Source organism: Jaculus jaculus, chromosome 4, assembly GCF_020740685.1.
Source record: "Jaculus jaculus isolate mJacJac1 chromosome 4, mJacJac1.mat.Y.cur, whole genome shotgun sequence".
Classification (NCBI taxonomy): domain Eukaryota; kingdom Metazoa; phylum Chordata; class Mammalia; order Rodentia; family Dipodidae; genus Jaculus; species Jaculus jaculus.
Genome location: NC_059105.1, coordinates 81,437,689 through 81,450,159, shown reverse-complemented (window position 1 = coordinate 81,450,159; position 12,471 = coordinate 81,437,689). Strand labels below are relative to the sequence as shown.

Genomic DNA, 12,471 nt, shown 5'->3' with positions numbered 1-12,471 from the left:
AAGAAGGCAATACAAGACATAAATAGAGAAATAGAAATAATAAAGAAAAACCAGTCAGAATTACTAGCAATGAAGAACACAGTTAATGAAATAAAAAACTCTGTAGAAAATCTCACCAGTAGGATGGATGAGGGAGAGGACAGAATATCTAAGCTAGAAGATCAGGTGGCAGACCTAATGCAGTCCAACAAAGAGAAAGACAAACTTATAGAAAAGTATGAGTGGGAATTTCAAGATAATCGGGACACTATGAAAAGATCCAATATAAGAATTCAGGGCATAGTAGAAGGAGAAGAACTCCACTCCAGAGGCATAGTAGGCATCTTCAACAAAATCATAGAGGAAAATTTCCCCCAAATTGGGAAAGAGGTGCCAATACAGATACAGGAAGCCTTTAGAACCCCAGCCAGACAAAACCCAGAAAGAAACTCTCCTCGCCACATTATACTCAAACTTCCAAACACACAAACCAAAGAAAAAATATTGAAAGCAGTTAGAGAGAAAAATCAAGTTACCTACAAAAGCAAGCCCATCAGGATTACAGCAGATTATTCAACACAAACTTTTAAAGCCAGAAGGGCTTGGAGTGATATATTCCAAGTTCTGAAAGATAACAACTGTCAACCAAGGTTACTTTATCCTGCAAAGCTATCCATCCAAATAGATGGAGAAATAAAGACATTCCATGACAAAAGCAGGTTAAAGGAGTATCTGAAGACAAAACCAGCTCTACAGAAAATACTTGATAGAATCCTCCATGCTGAACAAAAGGAAAAGCACACATATAAGGAACCTAGAAAAAACCAGCTATACTCAAATACCAGTTAACAGAAGAGAGCACAGGTAGAACAAGTAACACACACACACACACACAAATGGCAAACATAAATACACACCTTTCAATAATATCTCTTAATATCAACGGTCTCAATGCCCCAACGAAAAGACATAGATTTGGAGACTGGGTTAAAAAGCAGGATCCTACAATTTGTTGTCTCCAAGAAACTCACCTTTCTACAAAGGATAGACATTATCTTAGGGTGAAAGGTTGGAAGACGGTGTTTCAAGCAAATGGGCCTAGAAAACAAGCAGGGGTGGCTATCCTAATATCAGACAGGGTGGACTTTAGTCCGAAGTTAGTCAAAAAAGATAAGGAAGGTCACTTTATATTGATTAAGGGCACACTCCAACAGGAGGACATTACAATCCTAAACATATATGCACCTAACATGGGGGCTCCCAAATTCGTCAAACAAACACTATTAGAACTAAGGTCACAGATAACACCAAACACAGTGGTGGTGGGTGACTTTAACACCCCACTCTCATCAATTGACAGGTCATCCAGGGAAAGAATAAACAGAGAGGCATCTGGACTAAATGAGGTCATAGAAGGAATGGACCTAACAGATATATACAGGACATTTCATCCAAAGGCTGCAGAATATACATTCTTTTCAGCAGCACATGGAACATTCTCTAAAATAGACCATATATTAGGACACAAAGCAAATCTTAACAAATTCAGGAAAATTGAAATAATTCCTTGCATTCTATCTGACCACAATGGAATTAAACTACAAATCAGTAGCAAGAAAGGCTATAGAGCATACACAAAATCATGGAAACTAAACAATACACTACTAAATGATGAGTGGGTCAATGAAGAAATCAAAAAGGAAATCAAAAAATTTATAGAGTCAAATGATAATGAGAACACAACATACCAAAATCTCTGGGACACAATGAAGGCAGTTCTAAGAGGTAAATTTATAGCCTTAAGTGCCTATATTAAGAAATTAGAAAGGTCGCAAGTAAACGACCTAATGCTTCGCCTTAAAGCCTTGGAAAAAGAAGAACAAGGCAAACCAAAAAGTAGTAGACGGGAAGAAATAATAAAGATTAGGGCAGAAATTAATGAAATAGAAACAAAAAGAACAATCCAAAGAATTAATGAAACAAAGAGTTGGTTCTTTGAAAGGATAAACAAGATTGATAAACCCTTAGCAAATCTGACCAAAAGAAAGAGAGAAGAGACACAAATTAATAAAATCAGAGATGAACAAGGTAACATCACAACAGATTCCAGAGAAATTCAAAAAATTATAGGGACATACTATAAAAGCATATACTCCACAAAGTATGAAAATCTGAAAGAAATGGACGATTTCCTTGATCTATATGACCTACCTAAATTAAATCAAAATGAGATTAATCACTTAAATAGACCTATAACAAACATGGAGATCCGAGCAGTTATCAATAATCTCCCAACTAAAAAAAGCCCAGGCCCGGATGGATTCACTGCTGAATTTTACCAGACTTTTAAGGAAGAGCTAACACCATTGCTTCTTAAGCTTTTCCAGGAAATAGAAAAAGAAGGAATCCTACCAAACTCCTTCTATGAGGCCAGCATCACCCTGATACCAAAACCAGGCAAAGATAGAACAAAAAAAGAAAATTACAGACCAATCTCCCTCATGAACATAGATGCAAAAATTCTCAACAAAATATTGGCAAACAGAATACAAGAGTATATCAAAAAGATCATTCACCCTGACCAAGTAGGCTTTATCCCAGAGATGCAGGGATGGTTCAACATACGCAAATCTATAAATGTAATACATTACATAAATGGGTTGAAGGACAAAAATCACATGATCATCTCATTAGATGCAGAGAAAGCATTTGACAAAATCCAACATCCCTTCATGATAAAAGTCCTACAGAGACTGGGAATAGAAGGAACATATCTCAATATAATAAAGGCTATTTATGACAAGCCTACAGCCAACATATTACTAAATGGGGAAAAACTGGAAGCTTTTCCACTAAAATCAGGAACAAGACAAGGGTGTCCACTGTCCCCACTTTTAATTAATATAGTTTTGGAAGTCTTAGCCATAGCAATAAGGCAAGAGACACACATAAAAGGGATACAAATTGGAAAGGAAGAAATCAAGTTATCATTATTTGCAGATGACATGATTCTATACATAAAGGACCCTAAAGACTCTACTAGCAAACTGTTAGAGCTGATCAAAACCTACAGCAATGTAGCAGGATACAAAATAAATACACAGAAATCAGTAGCCTTCGTATATGCTAACAACAAACACACAGAGGATGAAATCAGAGAATCACTCCCATTCACAATTGCATCAAAAAAAATAAAATACCTTGGAATAAACCTAACTAAGGAAGTAAAGAATCTATACAATGAGAACTTTAAAACACTCAAGCGAGAAATTGCAGAAGACACTAGAAAGTGGAGAAACATCCCCTGTTCCTGGATTGGAAGAATCAATATTGTGAAAATGGCAATCTTACCTAAAGCAATCTACACATTTAATGCAATCCCTATCAAAATTCCAAAGGCTTTCTTCATGGAAATAGAAAAAACAATCCAAAAATTCATTTGGAATCATAAAAAACCTCGAATATCTAAAATAATACTGAGCAACAAAAAAGAGGCTGGTGGTATCACCATACCTGATTTTAACCTATACTACAGAGCCATAGTAACAAAAACAGCATGGTACTGGCACAAAAACAGACATGTAGATCAGTGGAACAGAATAGAGGACCCAGATGTAAGCCCAAGTAGCTATAGCCACCTGATATTCGATAAAAATGCCAAAAATACTCATTGGAGAAGAGCCAGCCTCTTCAGCAAATGGTGTTTTGAAAACTGGATAAATATCTGCAGAAGGATGAAAATAGATTCTTCTCTCTCGCCATGCACAAGAATTAAGTCCAAATGGATTAAAGACCTTAACATCAGACAAGAAACTTTGAAACTGCTAGAGGAAAAAGTAGGGGAAACCCTTCAACATATTGGTCTTGGCAAAGACTTTCTGAATACAACCCCAATTGCTCAGGCAATAAAACCACAGATTAACCACTGGGACCTAATGAAATTACAAAGATTTTGCACCGCAAAGGACACAGTGAAAAAAGCAAAGAGGCAACCTACAGAATGGGAAAAAATCTTCGCCAGCTATATATCTGATAGAGGATTAATATCTAGGATATACAAAGAACTCAAAAAGTTAACTAATAAGGAATCAAACAAGCCAATCAAAAAATGGGCTAAGGAGCTAAATAGAGAGTTCTCAAAGGAAGAAATACGAATGGCATATAAGCACCTAAAAAAATGTTCTACGTCACTAGTCATCAGGGAAATGCAGATTAAAACTACATTGAGATTCCATCTCACTCCTGTCAGATTGGCCACCATCATGAAAACAAATGATCATAAATGTTGGCGGGGATGTGGAAAAAAAGGAACCCTTCTGCACTGCTGGTGGGAATGCAATCTGGTCCAGCCATTGTGGAAAACAGTGTGGAGGTTCCTAAAGCAGCTAGAGATTGATCTACCATATGACCCAGCTATAGCACTCCTAGGCATATATCCAAAGGACTCATCTCATTTCCTTAGAAGTACATGCTCAACCATGTTTATTGCTGCTCAATTTATAATAGCTGGGAAATGGAACCAGCCTAGATGCCCCTCAACAGATGAGTGCATAATGAAGATGTGGTACATTTATACAATGGAGTTCTACTCAGCGGTAAAGAAAAATGAAGTTATGAAATTTGCAGAAAAATGGATGGACCTGGAAAGGATTATACTAAGTCAGGTAACCCAGGCCCAGAAAGCCAAGCGCCACATGTTCTCCCTCATATGGGGATCCTAGCTACAGATGACTGGGCTTCTGTGTGAGAATGAAAATACTTAGTAGCAGAGGCCAGTAAGTTGAAAAGGAGACATAAAGGGTGGAGAAAGGAAGGGAGGAGGATACTTAATAGGTTGATATTGTAAATATGTAATTACAATGATTGAGATGGGGAGGTAATATGATTGAGAATGGAATTTCAAAGGGGAAAGTGTGGGGGTGGGAGGGAGGGAATTACCATGGGATATATTTTATAATCATGGAAAATGTTAATAAAAATTAAAAAAAAAAAAAAGACAAAAAAAAAAAAACAAATTCTGAGATACTTTGTGGGATGTCCTATAAAGCACACACCTGTTTGCTTTTGGTTAAATGCATTCCACCACATGCAAGAGGAATTAAATACCTATTTTATTCTCACAACAAACCCAAAATAGGTCAAATAACCACCAAATGTGGTTTCTGACATGAAAGATTGTAAAACCAAATGCTAGTAATTTGGTGAGTTTATTTTTTTAAAAAGATACATGATAAAATAGGTAATTTTCTATTACTATTGCCCTCCCACCACCACAGACACAGATAAATTCTAGCCTGGAAGTGGGACATGAAGTATCCTGGATATGGGATAACTGGGTCATCTAACCAAAGGAAGACTAAGAATTACGATGTTCTTTCTGAAAACTTCCCCCTTTATTAACCTCTTTTGACATACAACCAATCCAAATGCAAATGTAAAATTAGAGACTGGGCATGCCCTGAAACTTAACCTTGCCAATGGCTCTAAGATAACATTTATAGGACAGAATGACAGCTGGTAATAGAGGTTCAAATGCCAACTTACACCCTCATCAACAAAGGATAGGTCAGCTCTCAATCTTGTTTTCTTTCTGTCTCTGTCTCTGTTACCTTCTTCCCCTCCTCTCTCTTCTCTCATGTATCTATTAGCAACAGACAAAGGAATTAGCATCTGTATTTTTTAAACATTCTTTAATGTATTTATGAGGCCATACCTTTTCTTGAGTGTTGTCTTCTAATGCTGGGTTTTATTCCAATTCATGTTTATGAGCAATAGATAATAGTTTACTTTGACATGTGTTATATATGTTTATGTATACATACATACATATATGTGTGTGGCACATACATTAAATAATATATATCTGAAATTTAGAAAACTTTTTCTGTATCACTGGCACTAGAAACTCAGATTAGCTTACAGTTTTTATCTTTTCTTATCTCTACTTTTAAATTCTTTTTTTTCTTTTGAGGTAAGCCAAATAGATTGCCCTTTTTAATGCAAGAGTGAAAGACAGAAAGAGGGTGACAATTGGTGTTCCAGGGCTTCCAGTCACTACAATCGAACTCCAGATGTGTGTGGCCCCTTGTGTGCCAGTGTGACCTTGTGTGCTTGCGTCACTCTGTGTCTGGCTTCTGTGGGATCTGAAGAGTTGACCATGAGTCCTTAAGTTTTGGTTTTTTTTTTTTTGTTTTTTCGAGGTAGGGTCTCACTCTAGCCCAGGCTGACCTGGAATTCACTATGGAGTCTCAGGGTCGCCTTGAACTCATGGCAATCCTCCCACCCCTGCCTCCCAAATGCTGGGATTAAAGGCGTGCGCCACCATGCCCGGCTTATGAGTCCTTAAGTTTTGCAGGCAAGCTCCTTAACTGCTAAGCCATCTTTCCAGCCCTACTTTCAAATTCTTCTGTACTAAATGTAATTATTTCTATAGTAAAATAATAATATAAAAAAATCAAATTTTGGGCTGGAGAGATGGCTTAGTGGTTAAGGCATTTGCCTGCAAAGCTAAAGGGTCCTGGTTCTATTCTCCAGGGCCCATTAAGCCAGATGCACAAGGGGAAGCATGCATCTAGAGTTTGTTTGCAGTGGTTAGAGGCCCTGGTATGCCCATTCTGTTTCTCTCTCTCAAATAAATAAATAAACTATACTTAACAAAAATTAAATGCTTGGGCAGGCATAGTGGTGCTCACCTTTAATCCCAGCACTCTGGGAGGCAGAGGCAGGAGGATCGCCATGAGTTCAAGGCCACCCTGAAACTCCATAGTGAATTCCAGGTCAGACTGAGCTAGAGTGAGACCCTATCTTAAAAAAATACAAAACAGGCCTGGAGAGATGGCTTAGCAGTTAAACGCTTGCCTGTGAAGCCTAAGGACCCTGGTTCAAGGCTCAATTCCCCAGGACCCACATTAGCCAGATGCACAAGGGGCACATGCATCTGGAGTTTGTTTGCAGTGGCTGGAGGCCCTGGCGTGTCCATTCTTTCTCTCTTTGTCAATTTCAAAGAAATAAATAACAATAAACAACAAATTTTAAAAATACAAAACAAAAAACAAGAAAATTAAATGCTTATAATGTGCTAAATGTCTGTTGAATATTGTCAATGGAATAAATTGAAATGACTGTGTATGTGGGGCAGCAAAATGATTAAAGTTACTGTGGACTTTAAATAGCATTCAGTTTCAGATCTTAGAATATTAATTATGAGCCTACATTTTAAAATTTAGTATGCCTACCAACAATAAAGGAGAAATGACTTGTTATTGCTCTATAGTTTTTTACATAGTGACTTCAGATCTGACATAGCTACATGGAGCATCACACAGTTATGTCTCATCTATATGATTAATTCATCCAAATGTTAGGAAATTAAAGCCACAATCTCATCTGAGTCTAAAACAAGCAATTAAACTTGCCTTCATGTTAGTAATGAAATACAGCCCAAATAGAATCTAAATAGCTTTGCCAACATGATAAATAAAGGATGAGGTTCATTTACTAAATTGTTTTTAAAATGTGTCTTAGTAAATCAGACCTTCCTTTAAACTGGGCTCTCTAACATACTGGCCACATGTGACCAATCAAGATGCTCTTCTACAAGTAAAGACTTCAAAACTGTGTGTGAAAAAAAGAGGATTTCACTATCTCAACTAAGAATTTTAAATATTAGTTATATATGGTTATATATGGTAATTATAGTATTTTGGTAATATTAAGTTAAATTATATTTGAAAATGAATTTCACCATTTTTGCTTTAATTTTTAATACAACTAATTAAAAGTTTAATATTAATGTGTGGTTCACATATTTCCATTAAATCACTGATCTAAAACTCAGCCTGGCTTACCAGCTTCCTGGCAATGTATAAATGCTTAAAGCTGTGCAGAAGAAGGAAGGGAAAGTGTTCAACTAGTCCATGGAATCACTACTTGCTCAGAAATGAGGGAAACTGTACTCCTTCCATTGAGCTGCAGTTTCCTCATGTGTGAAATAGAGCTTCTTTGTCTATCTGTCTGTGTGCCTGTCTGTGACAGGGTCTGACTATGTAGTCCAGGTTAGTCTCAAATTCAGTCATCCTGATTCAACCTCCCAAGTGCCAAGACTACAGGTGTGTGTTGCACCTGGAAATATATAGCTTTTAGAAAAGGATAGATTGAGGGTTGAAATAATGTGCATTTATCATGAATGTAGTAGGTATTTGTTAAATATCAATGATCTCTCCAACGTCAAAAATATTTATAATCTCATCTCCTGGGTAAAATCATATGCCGTGATTGCTTATTTGAGTGGTTAAGAATCTAGACTTCTTTGATTGTAGGATGTGGATGTAATACTTGTAAAAATAAGAATATAATTATGTTAGCTATCATGAAAAATTCCTTTGGAAGAAGGGATTCAGGGGCTGGAGGCAGATGGTTCATCTGTTAAAAGCCTGAGAGCCTGGGTTCAATTCCTCAAGACCTATCACATTCTCCCAGTTCGGGATCATTGCAGGAGAAGTGGCAGAAAGAAGGTCAGAGCCAAAAGTAGGGGAGGATTGCCTACAATGCTATCATTCAAACACAAAGTAGCCTTGATACTCATAGCCTTATAGTGACTTGGCACAAGACCTACAAAAGACATGCATAACAAGAGGAAAAATTGATGGCATCAAAATAGAAGAGAGACTAGTCGAAAAGAAGAAGGGATTCAGTGGAGGGGCTTGGGAGGGGAAAAACAGGAGTGATAGGAAGGGATTATGATCATGGTATATTGTCTATATTTATGGAAGTTATCAATAAAAAGTTTAAAAGATGTATTTGTCTTAACTAACTTCTGACTATGTCATGGCTATTGTACTCTTGAACTCACAACAGCTGTATCTGGTCAAGATTGGGTCTGTCAATGGAGGGGCCCTTGGGGCATCAACCTTCCCTAAGAATTCATATACAGTTAATAGTTGATTGAAACACTTGCTTTATAATAGAAAATTTACTAAAATAGTTAAAAATCAAAATCACAGAAGGGAATCAATGAAAATTCTGCCTCATACTTCATCTTTCAGGCATCTTGCCTTCCTCCCCAGAGGAAAAGAATGTTTTTCAATGTTTTATGTGTGTTGTTTTAGACACACAAAAATGTATGTGTTAGCATGCTCATGTTTACTGCTCTCTGTTTTACACAACATGCATCACACATTACTTTGCTTGCTCAAATTTTTCCTTCACTCTAACTCTTGGCTATTGTCCTAGGTTAGCAAATGTAAGTTTTCACACTGGTTTTTATTGGTAGCATACATTATATGGACATAACATAATAAAAGTCCTATAAAGGTTTTTGTTCAGCCTTTCACTGCTGTAATGAACCACTATAAAAACAAATCAGTGTATACACAATCAACTACCTTTGGATGACATATTCTTGAGATATGCACACTATTGGAATGAAGATTATACACTTTGGGAGTGAATAGTCTACCAAGCTGCTCTATAGAAACAAATTGTTTAATAACAAATAAAGTTAGAAAGTGCAGAATAACTGGGATTGGGAGGATTATGACTCTAACATAAACTATGGAACTTGGGCAGTAATTGTGTTAAATTAGGGCGGTTGTTAGTTGCAAACAATTAAATTTCAAGTCACACTGATTTAAGATGACAATGCGGACTAATAGCCTTGTTAGGTATGTACACACTCATTCCCACAGATGTACACATGCATGCATAGTACATGATAATCCTTATGAGACTTGATAACTAGAACCAAAAGAGGAAATAGTCATATTAAAGTTAAGCAGATCCTGGCAAATTAGAAGGTCAATTAGTAGTATAATTGAATGTGTAATTCACTGTACTAATTAGAACAGTATACTTATATGCTCTGCTACACACCAGTCACAGAACACTGCTGTGAACCATCTCTGAACTTATTCAAACTTTTTTTCCTCAAAGAAACAAGTCCTGAAAACTCACTCTCTTTATCAGATGTTTCATTATCCACTCCTAGCATATTCCCATTTTCTTCAATTAATGTTTGCCTCTAAGTTCCATTTGGTCAGGGTACATAATTATGTGTTTCTTACCACATAACACATGTCTTCTCAGAGGCATGACCATATTCTAGACTAATCTATCTGTTAAAACTCCTTCCAAGGAGTTTAACAGAGACTTCTGCATATTAAGGATTATTCGATAAATATTCATCAAGTAAAACACATCATCAATTACATATAATGCATTCTGGGTAATTATATGCAGACTATTAAACTAGAATTTATGAGCCTTATGTTTCTCCAAAGTGGATTTCAACTGCCCCCATAACGGCTTGCCACTTTCCTTCATTGTTTTCACCAGCAATTCAACTCAACTGCTTAGAAGATGCTCTGTACAGAATGTGCTAGGTGCCAGTGATACAAATGTAGCTAATAAATTACTTTGCCCAGAAGAGGTTTCTGATCTAATCACTCAGCCTCCTTTCTTAGAATATTGAACCTTACCATTTCTCCAAACCCCACAGTGAACTTTCCTTTCTCCCACAAGCCTGCCTACTTTATTTCAACCCGCCCCCCCTCCCCTGCAGAAACCCACATATGCAGATTCTCTACTTAATCTTCAGTCATTTCAGTGGAGTTGTGAGAATCTACTTTTCTAAGTGGCACAATTTAAAGGAAAGAAGAACAAAACTGGGTTCAGATTTTTGACAAGGTAGGTAAGTAGGCTGGGATAGATGGTCTTACTGGACAGATGCTACTGTAGACTGCTAAAGCAGGCCTTTCCCTATTTGAAACCAGCTTTCTCAGCAGGACAAAGTGTTGTCTAGGAGGGAAGGTCAGAGTCCAGATTGATTTAAAAGGACAAAATCAGATTTGCTTCCTTAGTAGCTAGGGCTAATCAACCTGATTACAGTGTTTCTTCCTCCCAAATAAAACCATCTTCCTCTTACCTGATGAGCTCTGACAAGTCTATGCCAAGGTTGGGATGGGTTGGGGGAGAGGTATTCACTTTACAATTAGAAAAGCAAATGAAGTATGGTGAGCTAAAGCTTCCCTGTGAGTGGGCTACAATTCAAGGGTAATTATTAATCAATCAAATGTTTACATGACAGAATGGCCATTCATTTCTGAGCATCATTGCAAGGTGGGAAGGAAGAAAGTGAAGGAAAGAAGGAGGGAAAGAGGGACTCTCAGGAGAATATTCCACAGAAGTGTTAGAGGAGCCAAGGTCAGAAAGCCCTGTCTTCATCCAGGATTGACTATGTCAGCTGTGTCTGAAGAGTTAAGATTTCAGAATTACATACTGTTGGTTTTAGTTTGTTATAAATTGTTCTCTTCTGTAATTTTCCTTTCTTTTAAGATATAAGCTCTTTGGGGAAATTTTGAGGCCAATATTATAGAACCAGACATAGTTTTCCTATAAAATGTCCCATAAAAATTTCATGTAGAGACAGTCCATATAAGGTAGGCCAAGGTGGCATAATATCTTTTGTCTATTATGTGAATTATACCCCAGAGGACACCAAAGAAGAGGACCACAGCCAAGATTGGATTTTAAATTTCTGAATATTTTATTTGTCTCTCAAAAGACAAATATAATTCTCAAGATATAATCAAAACTCTGCTCTCTAAAAGGAAATTTAACATGTATAAGAATTTTTTTTTAATTTAGAAAACGTACTTTATTCACCATAGCACAAAATCACAAATGATTGTAAGTAACATAACTTGATAGATATGCTATTCATTAGAGTTGACTATTAGTGTTGATTTGTAAATTTTCACTATAGAAGGGTTGTATATGTTGAAATAAGAAATTGTACTTACTAAAATTTCATATTTGAAACCTAGTGTTACATCCTGTGCCATACAGAAGCAAAAATAAGAAGGGGGTTTTCATTATATTTGAGCCTTATAAGCCTTAAAATTTTTATAAAAATTTTATAATTCTTCATGTCAAAAAAATTTAATAGCAAAACAATCAAAAATCTTTAGTTGGGTATGGTGGTACATGTGTGCAATTCTAGCACTTGGGAGGCTAAAGCAGGAGAATCAAAAGTTTGAGGCCATCTTATACTACAGATCAAGTTCTAGTCCCTTCTGGGTTACAAAATGAGGAGACTCTGTCTCACAAACCAATAGCAGCCAGGCATCGTGGCATAAGCCTTTAATTTCAGCACTTGGGAGGTGGAGGCTGGAGGACAGCCTTGAGTTCCAGGTCAGCCTGGGCTAGAGTGAGACGCTAATAGGAAGTAAAAAAAAAAAGAAAAATGGTTAAGGGTATGGTTCAGTGTGAGAGCACTTTGCATGTACAGGGCCTGGATTAGATCCCTAACAGCACAAAATGAAACCAAACAAAACACCCTTTTCATACAACAAAGCCAATCAAAACATTATTGGATATATTATAATCATATGATAACTATGACACATTAAATCAGAAGTATAGTGACCCTCTTTTCCAGAATAAAAGAAACAGATATAATCAAATGCATGTATGAATTAATATTGGATTGAAAAA

At 36.7% G+C, this 12,471-nt stretch overlaps 1 protein-coding gene across 3 annotated transcripts in view; it reads right to left on the bottom strand.

Moving 5' to 3' along the window:
• The window catches only part of Ccdc148 (coiled-coil domain containing 148), a 293,794-nt gene that overhangs the window by 149,227 nt on the left and 132,096 nt on the right, over window positions 1–12,471 (bottom strand). The window lies entirely within an intron of this gene.